Here is a 14254-nt window from a genome sequence, read left to right on the forward strand (position 1 = left end):
CAAGTATCTTTTCCTTAGACCATGAGATCGTGCAACTCCCGGATACCGTAGGAGTGCTTTGGGTGTGCCAAACGTCACAACGTAACTGGGTGACTATAAAGGTGCACTACGGGTATCTCCGAAAGTGTCTGTTGGGTTGGCACGGATCGAGACTGGGATTTGTCACTCCGTGTGACGGAGAGGTATCTCTGGGCCCACTCGGTAATGCATCATCATCATGAGCTCTATGTGACTAAGGCGTTAGTCACGGGATCATGCATTGCGGTACGAGTAAAGAGACTTGCCGGTAACGAGATTGAACAAGGTATTGGGATACCGACAATCGAATCTCGGGCAAGTAACATACCGATTGACAAAGGGAATTGCATACGGGATTGATTGAATCCTCGACACTGTGGTTCATCCGATGAGATCATCGTGGAACATGTGGGAGCCAACATGGGTATCCAGATCCCGCTGTTGGTTATTGACCGGAGAGGCGTCTCGGTCATGTCTGCATGTCTCCCGAACCCGTAGGGTCTACACACTTAAGGTTCGGTGACGCTAGGGTTGTAGAGATATGTGTATGCGGAAACCCGAAAGTTGTTCGGAGTCTCGGATGAGATCCCGGACGTCACGAGAGGTTCCTGAATGGTCCGGAGGTGAAGAATTATATATAGGAAGTCAAGTTTCGGCCACCGGGAAAGTTTCGGGGGTTACCGATATTGTACCGGGACCACCGGAAGGGTCCCGGGGGTCCACCGGGTGGGTTCACCTATCCCGGAGGGCCCCATGGGCTGAAGTGGGAAGGGAACCAGCCCCTAGTGGGCTGGGCGCCCCCCATGTGCCTTCCCCCCATGCGCCTAGGGTTGGGAACCCTAGGGTGGGGGGCTTCCCACTTGCCTTGGGGGGCAAGGCACCCCCCTTGGCCGCCGCCCCCCCACCCTAGATGGGTTTGGCCGGCGCCCCCCCTTCCCAAGGGGGCCTATATAAAGGGGGGGAGGGAGGGCAGCAACATCTCAGCCTTGGGCGCCTCCCTCCTCCCCTGCAACACCTCTCTCTCTCGTATAAGCTCGGCGAAGCCCTGCCGACATCCCGCTGCATCCACCACCACACCGTCATGCTGCTGGATCTCCATCAACCTCTCCTTCCCCCTTGCTCGATCAAGAAGGAGGAGACGTCGCTGCACCGTACGTGTGTTGAACGCGGAGGTGCCGTCCGTTCGGCACTCGGTCATCGGTGATTTGGATCACGGCGAGTACGACTCCGTCATCCACGTTCATTGGAACGCTTCCGCTCGCGATCTACAAGGGTATGTAGATGCACTCCTTTCCCCTCGTTGCTAGTATACTCCATAGATGCATCTTGGTGAGCTTAGGAAAATTTTAAATTATGCTACGATTCCCAACATCTTGTCCATCACATCATTCTCCTAATGATGTGATCCCGTTATCAAATGACAACTCAGGTCAATGGTTAGGAAACCTCTAACCATCTTTAATCAACGAGCTAGTCAAGTAGAGGCTCACTAAGGACACGGTGTTTGCCTATGTATTCACACATGTATTTAGGTTTCCGATCAATACAATTCTAGCATGAATAATAAACATTTATCATGAATAAGGAAATATAAAATAACAACTATATTATTGCCTCTAGGGCATATTTCCTTCAGGTCGTGTCGTCAATGTTGAGGCACATAGATTAGCCAAGTTTGCACTCTCGTTAGGTCCGGGACGACGCATTTGGTCATTAGGTCCGGGATGACGCATTTGGTTGGGCCAATCCCATGACTAGAGATGTATCCCACACTCTGTGGTTTTTGCTCAAAAAACTTGGTTTACCCCTCAAAAAAGTTAAGTCTCCTAAAAAAAGTTAAGTCTCCTATAAAAGTGAAGTTAAGGGGTTGAGATCTTCAAAAAAATGTAAGGGTTTCAAAGTATATAGGAAGTTCAATTTTGAGACATATAACCTTACAAAGTACTCCTTCTGTAAACTTTTATAACGTGATCTTATAAAAGTTTACAGAAAGAGTACGCTTTTTTGTTAGGGGCTCATTTGGTAATTGGGGATCCTCCCGAGATCCCCCTCCTTTCCCTGGGTGGGGAAGCCCCGGGCCGAATCGAGCCAGGGGAGCTTGCCGCTTTATTTGGTTCCGCACAAAGGGGAGGGATCTCGACCCTTTCCGCGGCTTTTCCCCGCCTGGGATTTCCACGCCTCCACTGGTCTGGGAGGAAAGCCTCATCTCACTGGCTCTCGCGACTGAGATGTGACGGTGTTCTGTGAAAGCCAGGTTCTCTGTCCGACGACGTGGAACGATGAGGCCCACTACCTCTCCATCGATCGCTCCGACCCTCCAGCGAAGACGATGATAAAGTTCCGCCGGTCTTCCTCCTCCTTCATCCAAGCTCCCTTCTGCCTAGAAGGTCCTCTCTTCGCTGGCAGCACATCGACCATGAGGTTAAGGGGTGACCGCCACCAATGGATATGCACCCGGCAAAGCTTCGAATCTGCCTGCCCCTAGCTGTTGGAACTGTCTCACAGATCTCATGGTGTTCGGCGAGGACAACTTTGCCTCGCACATGCATGCACTGTTACTGTTATCTTTGTGCTCTCAAAAGTTGCATCTTCAGATCCTTCACATATGGTGACTGATCGGCAGTGACACTATGGCCGCGATTCATGCGGAGGTCGTCCGGATGGAGCGCTATTCCATTCGAAATTTTGCTGCTTCAGCTCTTTGTTCCCAGTTTGGCCTTCCTCTGTCATCCCCATCATCCCGTCAGCCAAAGGATAATGTAGATTTTCCACGGGGTTAAAGTTTGCACAAGAAAAAAATCACCCGAGGCACCTGTTCCCTGGGGATGGCTCCCCTAGCATCCAAATGAAGCCTCGGTGTTGGTCGCTATATTTGGCTCGATCTCACTTATGATCTAGCTATTGTACCCTTAAATTCTACTATTTTGGGTATCAATAAAGCGTGTGTTTGCTCAAAAAAATTTAGTTAAGAGGGTACCTCTTGCAAAGGTCACTCCTTCGTCTTCTCTCACTTTGACAAGTGGTGCACTGCATTTGCGCCACTTGTGGCAACTGAGAGTTTTTCATATTTTTTCATACATTCGCATTTTCAAAATGTTTGATCTCTTGAACCTTGTGTCTAAATCATGAACCGTTTTCATCGTTTGATTTCTCGCATCTAAAACTTTGAAACTAGATCATGTTAGAACGTGTTTGAGTGAGAACTTGCATGGCATCTTTTGTCCTACCCTCCCGTGGCAGCGGGGTCCTAATGAAAACTAAGGATCATTAAGGCGCTCCTTTTAATAGAGAACCGAAATAAAGCATTAACACATGGTCAATACATGAACTCCTCAAGTTAGAGTCATCCTAGTCGATATCCTAATTCGAGGTCACCTTTGAGGGTCTAAGGTTTAGAACGATAACATGTGCATAAAACTTGCAGGTAAGATCAAGAACGCAGATATATTCATGAAAGTATAACATGTTCGGATCTGAAATCATGGCACTCGAGCCCTAGTGATAAGCATTAAGCATATCAAAGTCATAGCAACATCAATCTCAGAACATAGTGGATACTATGGATCAAGCCCTAACAAATTGACATGATTACATATGAAATCCCATCCATCTCCATCTACCTCCAGTATGCCTACAAGGGAATTACTCACAGATGATTGTGAGCATCATGAAATTGTTGATGTAGAAGAGTTAGTGATGATGACGGACTCCAGATCTGGGTCCCGACGAAGAACATGAGGTGGTCGCAGCTCCATATTGCAAAATGTGATGAAATTTTCTCTCTGGATTTTTTCTCAAGAAGACAGAGTTTATAGCGCTAGAATTAGGTCAGGAAGGGGTCCAAGGGACCCACAAGCCTTCCTGACGTGCCCTGGGGGGGGGGGGTAGGCGCGCACCCCATAATGTGGGTCTAGGGTGGCCCCCTCTAGCACTTCTTTACTCTAGTATTTTTCGTTTATTCCAAAATAAACCACCGTAAAGTTTTGTCCAATTCCGAGAACTTTTTATTTCTGCACAAAAACAACACCAAAGTAGTTCCGCTGAAAACAACGTCAGTCCGGGTTAGTTCCACTCAAATATGCAAATTAGAGGCCTAAACAAGAGCATAAGTGTTTGGAAAAATAGATATGTTGGAGATGTATCACTCGACAACCCCTAGAAAACCCTAAGTTGGCGGAATCAACCAAAAAAACGTAGGCAAATCCGTCATCGATCTCTTTGAATCTCATTAAAATCACATTCCAATGCTTTTTTCTACTAAATAGATGTTTTGGATTCGCATTGCCCAATGGCCACGTAATGCATGCCAAGCACTTCTACATCAAACTTCATGAGGGCTTCAAAGAGAGGGCGGTATGTTTGTTTCAAAACATGATGTGGCTTATTTGTTGTTATTTTAGTTCAGCCTATTGTGCTAGTAGTCTAGTACTTAAGTGTTTGTTTAGATAGTGACCATGGGCTACATTTAACTGATGGAGTTGCACCTGGAGCCTGACCCCGATACGGTCTAAACAAAAAGCATAACGTAGGTTCTTATGGGCTCTCATATGAGTTTATCTCTTGGGTTTTCTCTCGAGTCTCGAGTCGTGGGCAGTCGCAGCCCCATGCCCGTGGCCATGCTTGGCGGGGCAGAAGAGGCAAAGATTACCAGAGCCGTGCTCAAGACCAAAAGCATGAAGAGCTGAGGGGTGAGGTGAAACTCCCTCGGCAAGGTCCTTGCTGGGGCGGCCTTCGCGGCCCCGCAAGAACCTTGCCGGGGCAACTTGCCCAACGCCAGCAGGGCTGCCACCCTTGAGCCTAAGAGTTCCGATGCCCTCAACCACATTGGAACCAAAGCTCGGGAGGCGCCTCCGTGGTGGCATGCACATCTCTTTGAAGACCAAAAACATACGAGACTGGATGAGAATCAGAAGACGAAGATCCTCGGCAAGATCCTTGCCAAGGATACCCATGAGACCTCCCCCCCCCCCGCAAGACCCCTGCCGGGGACGCGCACGACGCCGCGGCAAGACCCTTGCCGGGTCCCCGGCAAGACTCTTGCCGAAGACATCCGCGGGGCCGCAGCCAGGCCCACACCCGCCAAGGCTCCACCGCCGTTCCCACATAGCTGCCAGCCCACCAACTAGGCAGGCACCTATGTGGCGACGTGCGGCTTCCAGGCCAACTCAGCAAGCACCTGTGTGGTGGCATGCAGATCTTCGTGAAGACTCTGCCGCCGCACCAACTCAGCAGCCAGCCAGCCAGCATGGCACTACACGCCGCGCGTTGAAGCCAGGAGAGGCGGCTACCGCTAGGACGAGCTTCCTTGCCGTCCCCGGTAAAGCGAGAAGGGTGATACGTCTCCAACGTATCTATAATTTTTCATTGTTCCATGCTATTATATATTCTGTTTTGGATGTTTAATGGGCTTATTTATACACTTTTATATTATTTTTGGGACTAACCTATTAACCGGAGGCCGAGCCCAAATTGCTGTTTTTTTTGCCTATTTCAGTGTTTCGCAGAAAAGGAATACCAAACGGAGTCCAAGCGGAATAAAACTTTCGGGAGATTTATTTTTGGAACAAACGTGATCTAAAGGACTTGGAGTGGACGTCAAGAAACCGACGAGGAGGCCACGAGGCAGGGGGCGCGCCTACCCCCCTGGGCGCGCCCTCCACCCTCGTGGGCCCCTCGTGGCTCCACCGACCTACTTCTTCCTCCTATATATACCTACGTACCCCCAAACCATCGAGGAGCACCACGAAAACATAACTCCACCGCCGCAACCTTCTGTACCCGTGAGATCCCATCTTGGGGCCTTTTCCGGCGTCCTGCCGGAGGGGGCATTGATCATGGAGGGCTTCTACATCAACACCATAGCCTCTCCGATGATGTGTGAGTAGTTTACTTCCGACCTTCGGGTCCATAGTTATTAGCTAGATGGATTCTTCTCTCTCTTTTGATCTCAATAAAAAGTTCTCCTCAATTCTCTTGGAGATCTATTCGATGTAATCTTCTTTTGCGGTGTGTTTGTCGAGATCCGATGAATTGTGGGTTTATGATCCAGATTATCTATGAGCAATATTTGAATCTTCTTTGAATTCTTTTATGTATGATTGGTTATCTTTGCAAGTCTCTTGGAATTATCAGTTTGGTTTGGCCTACTAGATTGATCTTTCTTGCAATGGGAGAAGTGCTTAGCTTTGGGTTCAATCTTGCGGTGCTCGATCCCAGTGACAGTAGGGGAGACGACACGTATTGTATTGTTGCCATCGAGGAAAAAAAGATGGGGTTTATATCATATTCCATGAGTTTATCCCTCTACATCATGTCATCTTGCTTAAAGCGTTACTCCGTTCTTATGAACTTAATACTCTAGATGCATGCTGGATAGCAGTCGATGTGTGGAGTAATAGTAGTAGATGCAGGCAGGAGTCGGTCTACTTGTCACGGACGTGATGCCTATATACATGATCATACCTAGACATTCTCATAACTATGCTCAATTCTATCAATTGCTCGAGAGTAATTTGTTCACCCACCGTAATACTTATGCTATCTTGAGAGAAGCCACTAGTGAAACCTATGGGCCCCGGGTCTATTTTCCATCATATTAATCTTCCGTCAACAAGCTATTTCTATCTTTGTTTATTTTGCAATCTTTACTTTTAATCTTTATCATAAAAATACCAAAAATATTATTTTATCTTCTCTATCAGATCTCACTTTTGCAAGTGGTCGTGAAGGGATTGATAACCCCTTTATCGTGTTGGTTGCAAGGTTCTTATTTGTTTGTGTAGGTGCGAGGGACTTGCGTGTGGCCTCCTACTGGATTGATACCTTGGTTCTCAAAAACTGAGGGAAATACTTACACTACTTTGCTGCATCACCCTTTCCTCTTCAAGGGAAAACCAACGCAGTGCTCAAGAGGTAGCAAGAAGGATTTCTGGCGCCATTGCCGGGGAGGCTTACGCCAAGTCAAGTCAAGATTTGATCTCCCGAAAACGAGCCATTTCTGGCGCCGTTGCCGGGGAGTCTACGCACAAGTCAACATACCAAGTACCCATCACAAACTCTTATCCCTCACATTACATTATTTGCCATTTGCCTCTCGTTTTCCTCTCCCCCACTTCACCCTTGCCGTTTTATTCGCCCTCTTTTCCGTTCGCCTCTTTTTTGCTTGCTTCTTGTTTGCTCGTGTGTTGGATTGCTTGCTTGTCACGATGGCTCAAGATAATACTAAATTGTGTGACTTTGCCAATACCAACAACAATGATTTTTTTAGCACTCCGATTGCTCCTCTTACCGAAGCTGAATCTTGTGAAATTAATGCTGCTTTGTTGAATCTTGTCATGAAAGATCAATTCGCCAGCCTTCCTAGTGAAGATACCGCTACCCATCTAAATAGCTTTGTTGATTTATGTGATATGCAAAAGAAGAAAGATGTGGATAATGATATTGTTAAATTGAAGTTATTTCCGTTTTCGCTTAGAGATCGCGCTAAAACTTGGTTTTCGTCTTTGCCTAAAAATAGTATTGATTCTTGGAATAAGTGCAAAGATGCTTTTATCTCTAAGTATTTCCCTCCCGCTAAAATCATCTCCCTTAGAAACGATATTATGAATTTTAAGCAACTTGATCATGAACATGTTGCACAAGCTTGGGAGAGGATGAAATTAATGATACATAATTGCCCTACTCATGGTTTGAAATTATGGATGATTATACAAAATTTCTATGCCGGATTGAATTTTACTTCTAGAAATCTTTTAGATTCGGTCGCGGGAGGCACTTTTATGGAAATCACTTTAGGAGAAGCTACTAAACTCCTAGATAATATTATGGTTAATTATTCTCAATGGCACACTGAAAGATCTACTAGTAAAAAGGTGCATGCAATTGAAGAAATTAATGTTTTGAGTGGAAAGATGGATGAACTTATGAAATTGTTTGCTAATAAGAGTGTTGCTTCTGATCCTAATGATATGCCTTTGTCTACCTTGATTGAGAATAATAATGAATCTATGGATGTGAATTTTGTTGGTAGGAATAATTTTGGTAACAACGCTTATAGAGGAAACTTTAATCCTAGGCCGTATCCTAGTAATTCCTCTAATAATTATGGTAATTCCTACAACAACTCTTATGGAAATTTTAATAAGATGCCCTCTGATTTTGAGACTAGTGTTAAAGAATTTATGATTTCTCAAAAGATTTTCAATGCTTTGCTTGAAGAAAAATTGCCTAAGATTGATGAATTGGCTAGGACGTGGATAGAATTTCTCTTGATGTTGATTCTTTGAAACTTAGATCTATTCCACCTAAGCATGACATCAATGAGTCTCTCAAAGCCATGAGAATTTCCATTGATGAGTGCAAAGAAAGAACTGCTAGGATGCGTGCTAAGAAAGATTGCTTTGTGAAGGCGTGTTCTTCTAATTTTTATGAGAATATGAATCTTGATGATGATGGCACTGGAGATGAGTCAACTTTAGTTAGAAGGCGTCCCAAAAATTTGGAGTTTTTAGATCTTGATGATAAAATTGGTAAAAGTGGGATTGAAGAGGTTAAAACTTTAAATAGCAATGAACCCACTATTTTAGATTTCAAGGAATTTAATTATGATAATTGCTCTTTGATAGATTGTATTTCCTTGTTGCAATCTGTGCTAAATTCTCCTCATGCTTATAGTCAAAATAAAGCTTTTACTAAACATAGCGTTGATGCTTTGATGCAATCTTATGAAGAAAAACTTGAGTTGGAAGTTTCTATCCCTAGAAAACTTTATGATGAGTGGGAACCTACAATAAAAATTAAAATTAAAGATCATGAATGCTATGCTTTGTGTGATTTGGGTGCTAGTGTTTCCACGATCCCAAAAACTTTGTGTGATTTGCTAGGTTTCCGTGAATTTGATGATTGTTCTTTAAACTTGCACCTTGCGGATTCCACCATTAAGAAACCTATGGGAAGAATTAATGATGTTCTTATCATTGCAAATAGGAATTATGTGCCCGTAGATTTCATTGTTCTTGATATAGATTGCAATCCTTCATGTCCTATTATTCTTGGTAGACCTTTCCTTAGAACGATTGGTGCAATCATTGATATGGAGGAAGGGAATATTAGATTCCAATTTCCTTTAAGGAAAGGCATGGAACACTTCCCTAGAAAGAAAATTAAATTACCATATGAATCTATTATGAGAGTCACCTATGGATTGCCTACCAAAGATGGCAATACCTAGATCTATCCTTGCTTTTATGCCTAGCTAGGGCGTTAAACAATAGCGCTTGTTGGGAAACAATTCATCTAGCTTCTGTTTAGATGTAGTTTTGTGTTTTAGTTAGTGTTTGTGCCAAGTTAAATCTATAGGATCTTCTTGGATGATAGTTATTTGATCTTGCTGAAAATTCCAGAAACTTTCTGTTCATGAAAACAATTGTTAAAAATCACCAGAACGTGATAAAATAATGATTCCAATTGCAGTAGATCAATAAACAAATTATATGGATCTTCATATTTTGGTAGAATTTTTGGAGTTCCAGAAGTTTGCGTTAGTTACAGATTACTACAGACTGTTCTGTTTTTGACAGATTCTGTTTTTCGTGTGTTGTTTGCTTATTTTGATGAATCTATGGCTAGTAAAAGAGTTTATGAACCATGGAAAAGTTGAAATACAGTAGGTTTAACACCAATACAAATAAAGAATGAGTTCATTACAGTAGCTTGAAGTGGTGTTTTGTTTTCTTTTGCTAACGGAGCTCACGAGATTTTCTGTTAAGTTTTGTGTTGTGAAGTTTTCAAGTTTTGGGTAAAGATTTGATGGATTATGGAACAAGGATTGGCAAGAGCCTAAGCTTGGGGATGCCAAAGGCACCCCAAGGTAAAATTCAAGGATAACCAAAAGCTTAAGCTTGGGGATGCCCCGGAAGGCATCCCCTCTTTCGTCTTCGTCCATCGGTAACTTTACTTGGAGCTATATTTTTATTCACCACATGATATGTGTTTTGCTTGGAGCGTCTTGTATGATTTGAGTCTTTGCTTTTTAGTTTGACACAATCATCCTTGCTGTACACACCCTTTTAGAGAGACACACATGATTCGGAATGTTAGAATACTCTATGTGCTTCACTTATATCTTTTGAGCTATATAGTTTTTGCTCTAGTGCTTCACTTATATCTTTTAGAGCACGGTGGTGGTTGTATTTTATAGAAATTATTGATCTCTCATGCTTCACTTATATTATTTTGAGAGTCTTAAACAGCATGGTAATTTGCTTTAATTGAGAAATTAATCTTCCATACTAAGTTCATTGAATATCATGAGAAGTTAGATACTTGATAAGTGTTTTGAGATATAAAGGTGGTAATATTAGAGTGTGCTAGTTGAGTAATTGTGAAATACTTGTGTTAAAGTTGGCAAGTCCCGTAGCATGCACGTATGGTAAAAGTTGTGTGACAATTTTGACACATAAGGTGTTCTTTTATTGCTTTCCTTATGAGTGGCGGTCGGGGACGAGCGATGGTCTTTTCCTACCAATCTATCCCTCTAGGGGCATGCGTAGTAGTACTTTGCTTCGAGGGCTAAAAAAACTTTTGCAATAAGTATATGAGTTCTTTATGACTAATGTGAGTCCATGGATTATACGCACTCTCAACCTTCCACAATTTTCTAGCCTCTACGGTACCGCGCATTGCCCTTTCTCACCTTGAGAGTTGGTGCAAACTTCGCCCGGTGCATCCAAACCCCGTGATACGATACGCTCTATCACACATAAACCTCCTTATATCTTCCTCAAAACAGCAACCATACCTACCTATCATGGCATTTCCATATCCATTCTGAGATATATTGCCATGCAACTTTCCACCGTTCCGTTTATTATGACACGCTCCATCATTGTTATATTGCTTTGCATGATCATGTAGTTGACATCGTATTTGTGGCAAAGCCACCTTTCATAATTTTTCATACATGTCACTCTTGATTCATTGCATATCCCGGTACACCACCGGAGGCATTCACATAGAGTCATATTTTGTTCTAAGTATTGAGTTGTAATTCTTGAGTTGTAAGTAATAAAAGTGTGATGATCATCATTATTAGAGCATTGTCCCATGTGAGGAAAGGATGATGTAGACTATGATTCCCCCACAAGTCGGGATGAGATTCCAGACTAAATAAAAGAAAAAGAGAAAAAAAGAGGCCAAAGAAAAAAGAAGAGAAAAAGAGAGAAGGGACAATTTTACTATCATTTTTCCACACTTGTGCTTCAAAGTAGCACCGTGATCTTCATGATAGAGAGTCTCCTATGTTGTCACTTTCATATACTAGTGGGAATTTTTCATTATAGAACTTGGCTTGTATATTCCAATGATGGGCTTCCTCAAAATGCCCTAGGTCTTCGTGAGCAGGTGAGTTGGATGCACACCCACTTAGTTTCTTCTGTTGAGCTTTCATATATTTATAGCTCTAGTGCATCCGTTGCATGGCAATCCCTACTCCTCTCATTGACATCAGTCGATGGGCATCTCCATGGCCTATTGATTAGCCGCGTCGATGTGAGACTTTCTACTTTTTTGTCTTCTCTCATAACCCCCATCATTATACTTTACTCCACCCATAGTGCTATATCCATGGCTTGCGCTCATGTATTGCGTAAGAGTTGAAAATGCTGAAGCGTGTTAAAAAGTATGAACCAATTGCTCGGCTTGTTATCGGGGTTATGCATGATGAGAATGTTTGTGTGACGATATTGAAACATGGCCTAACTATATGATTTTGTAGGGATAAGCTTTTTTTGGCTATGTTATTTTGATAAGACATAATTGCTTGGTTAGCATGTTTGAAGTATTATTGTTTTTATGTCAACATTAAACTTTTATCTTGAATCTTTTGGATCTAAATATTCATGCCACAATAAAAATAATTACATTGAAAATTATGCTAAGAAACATTCCAGATCAAAAATTCTGTTTTTATCATTTACCTACTCGAGGACGAGCAGGAATTAAGCTTGGGGATGCTTGATACATCTCCAACGTATCTATAATTTTTTATTGTTCCATGCTATTATATATTCTATTTTGGATGTTTAATGGGCTTATTTATACACTTTTATATTATTTTTGGGACTAACCTATTAACCGGAGACCCAGCCCAAATTGCTATTTTTTGCCTATTTTAGTGTTTCGCAGAAAAGGAATATCAAACGGAGTCCAAACGGAATGAAAACTTCGGGAGAGTTATTTTTGGAACAAACGTGATCCAGAGGACTTGGAGTGGACGTCAAGAAACCGACGAGGAGGCCACGAGGCAGGGGGGCGCGCCCTCCACCCTCGTGGGCCCCTCGTGGCTCCACCGACCTACCTCTTCCTCCTATATATACCTACTTACCCCCAAACCATCGAGGAGCACCACGAAAACCTAATTCGACCGCCGCAACCTTCTATACCTGTGAGATCCCATCTTGGGGCCTTTTCCGGCGTCCTGCAGGAGGGGGCATTGATCACGGAGGGCTTCTACATCAACACCATAGCCTCTCCGATGTTGTGTGAGTAGTTTACTTCAGACCTTCGGGTCCATAGTTATTAGCTAGATGGCTTCTTCTCTCTCTTTGGATCTCAATACAAAGTTCTCCTCGATTCTCTTGGAGATCTATTCGATGTAATCTTCTTTTGCGGTGTGTTTGTCGAGATCCGATGAATTGTGGGTTTATGATCCAGATTATCTATGAACAATATTTGAATCTTCTCTGAATTCTTTTATGTATGACTGGTTATCTTTGTAAGTCTCTTGGAATTATCAGTTTGGTTTGGCCTACTAGATTGATCTTTCTTGCAATGGGAGAAGTGCTTAGCTTTGGGTTCAATCTTGCGGTGCTCGATCCCAGTGACAGTAGGGGAAACGACACGTATTGTATTGTTGCCATCGAGGATAAAAAGATAGGGTTTATATCATGTTGCATGAGCTTATCCCTCTACATCATGTCATCTTGCTTAAAGCGTTACTCCGTTCTTATGAACTTAATACTCTAGATGCATGCTGGATAGCGGTCGATGTGTGGAGTAATAGTAGTAGATGCAGGCAGGAGTCGGTCTACTTGTCACGGACGTGATGCCTATATACATGATCATGCCTAGATATTCTCATAACTATGCTCAATTCTATTAATTGCTCGAGAGTAATTTGTTCACCCACCGTAATACTTATGCTATCTTGAGAGAAGCCACTAGTGAAACCTATGGCCCCCGGGTCTATTTTCCATCATATTAATCTTCCGTCAACAAGCTATTTCTATCTTTGTTTATTTTGCAATCTTTACTTTTAATCTTTATCATAAAAATACCAAAAATATTATCTTATCATCTCTATCAGATCTCACTTTTGCAAGTGGCCGTGAAGGGATTGACAACCCCTTTATCGCGTTGGTTGCAAGGTTCTTATTTGTTTGTGTAGGTGCGAGGGACTTGCGTGTGGCCTCCTACTGGATTGATACCTTGGTTCTCAAAAACTGAGGGAAATACTTACGCTACTTTGCTGCATCACCCTTTCCTCTTCAAGGGACAGTGCTCAAGAGGTAGCAAAGGGCACGTCGGCAGCGCATTAAATGCGTTTGTCCTACGGTGCCAGGAGATAGACTCGACTACTGTACAACTTTCCACCTCCTGTGTGCCACTATGGCAGCCCCTTTGACTATAAAAGGAGGCCCGTGGCATACAGAGAGAGGATTCGGACTTTTTGGACCCTGCACGCTTTGTAGCTAGTCCAAGAACACCAGATAAACATAAACCAGCAGGAGTAGGGTATTACGCATCACTTGCCGCGCGAACCTAGATAATCCCCCGTGTTGATCTCTTAAACCCTCTCTCTCCACAGCCCCGCGCCCGCCAACCGTAGCAAAAGGGATTCCTCGTGATCCGTAGGTGTCGTTTTGCCCCGACATCTTTGGCGCGCCAGGTAGGGGGCGCAAGCCGTGGAAATTTGGTTTTGGAGCCGACGCGTCGACTCTTTCATGGGGATGGCTCAAAGGAAGAGGGAGACATCGATCAGCCGCCCTCTGGTGCCGTCCGCAGCTTCGACAGCCATCCGCGTGGCCCTGAAAAGCTAAGTCATGCAAAGTTTTGGCTAATTTCATTTATATAAGTCTGTCTTCCTCGAAAGATCTCGCTCCTTGTATGGGAAACCTACACGCAATGGGACCCTTCCGCTATTGGCAACGCCCTTGTCTCTGTCTCGAGTCCGTTCGAC

This window comes from Aegilops tauschii, chromosome 2 (assembly GCF_002575655.3).
Source record: "Aegilops tauschii subsp. strangulata cultivar AL8/78 chromosome 2, Aet v6.0, whole genome shotgun sequence".
Lineage (NCBI taxonomy): Eukaryota > Viridiplantae > Streptophyta > Magnoliopsida > Poales > Poaceae > Aegilops > Aegilops tauschii.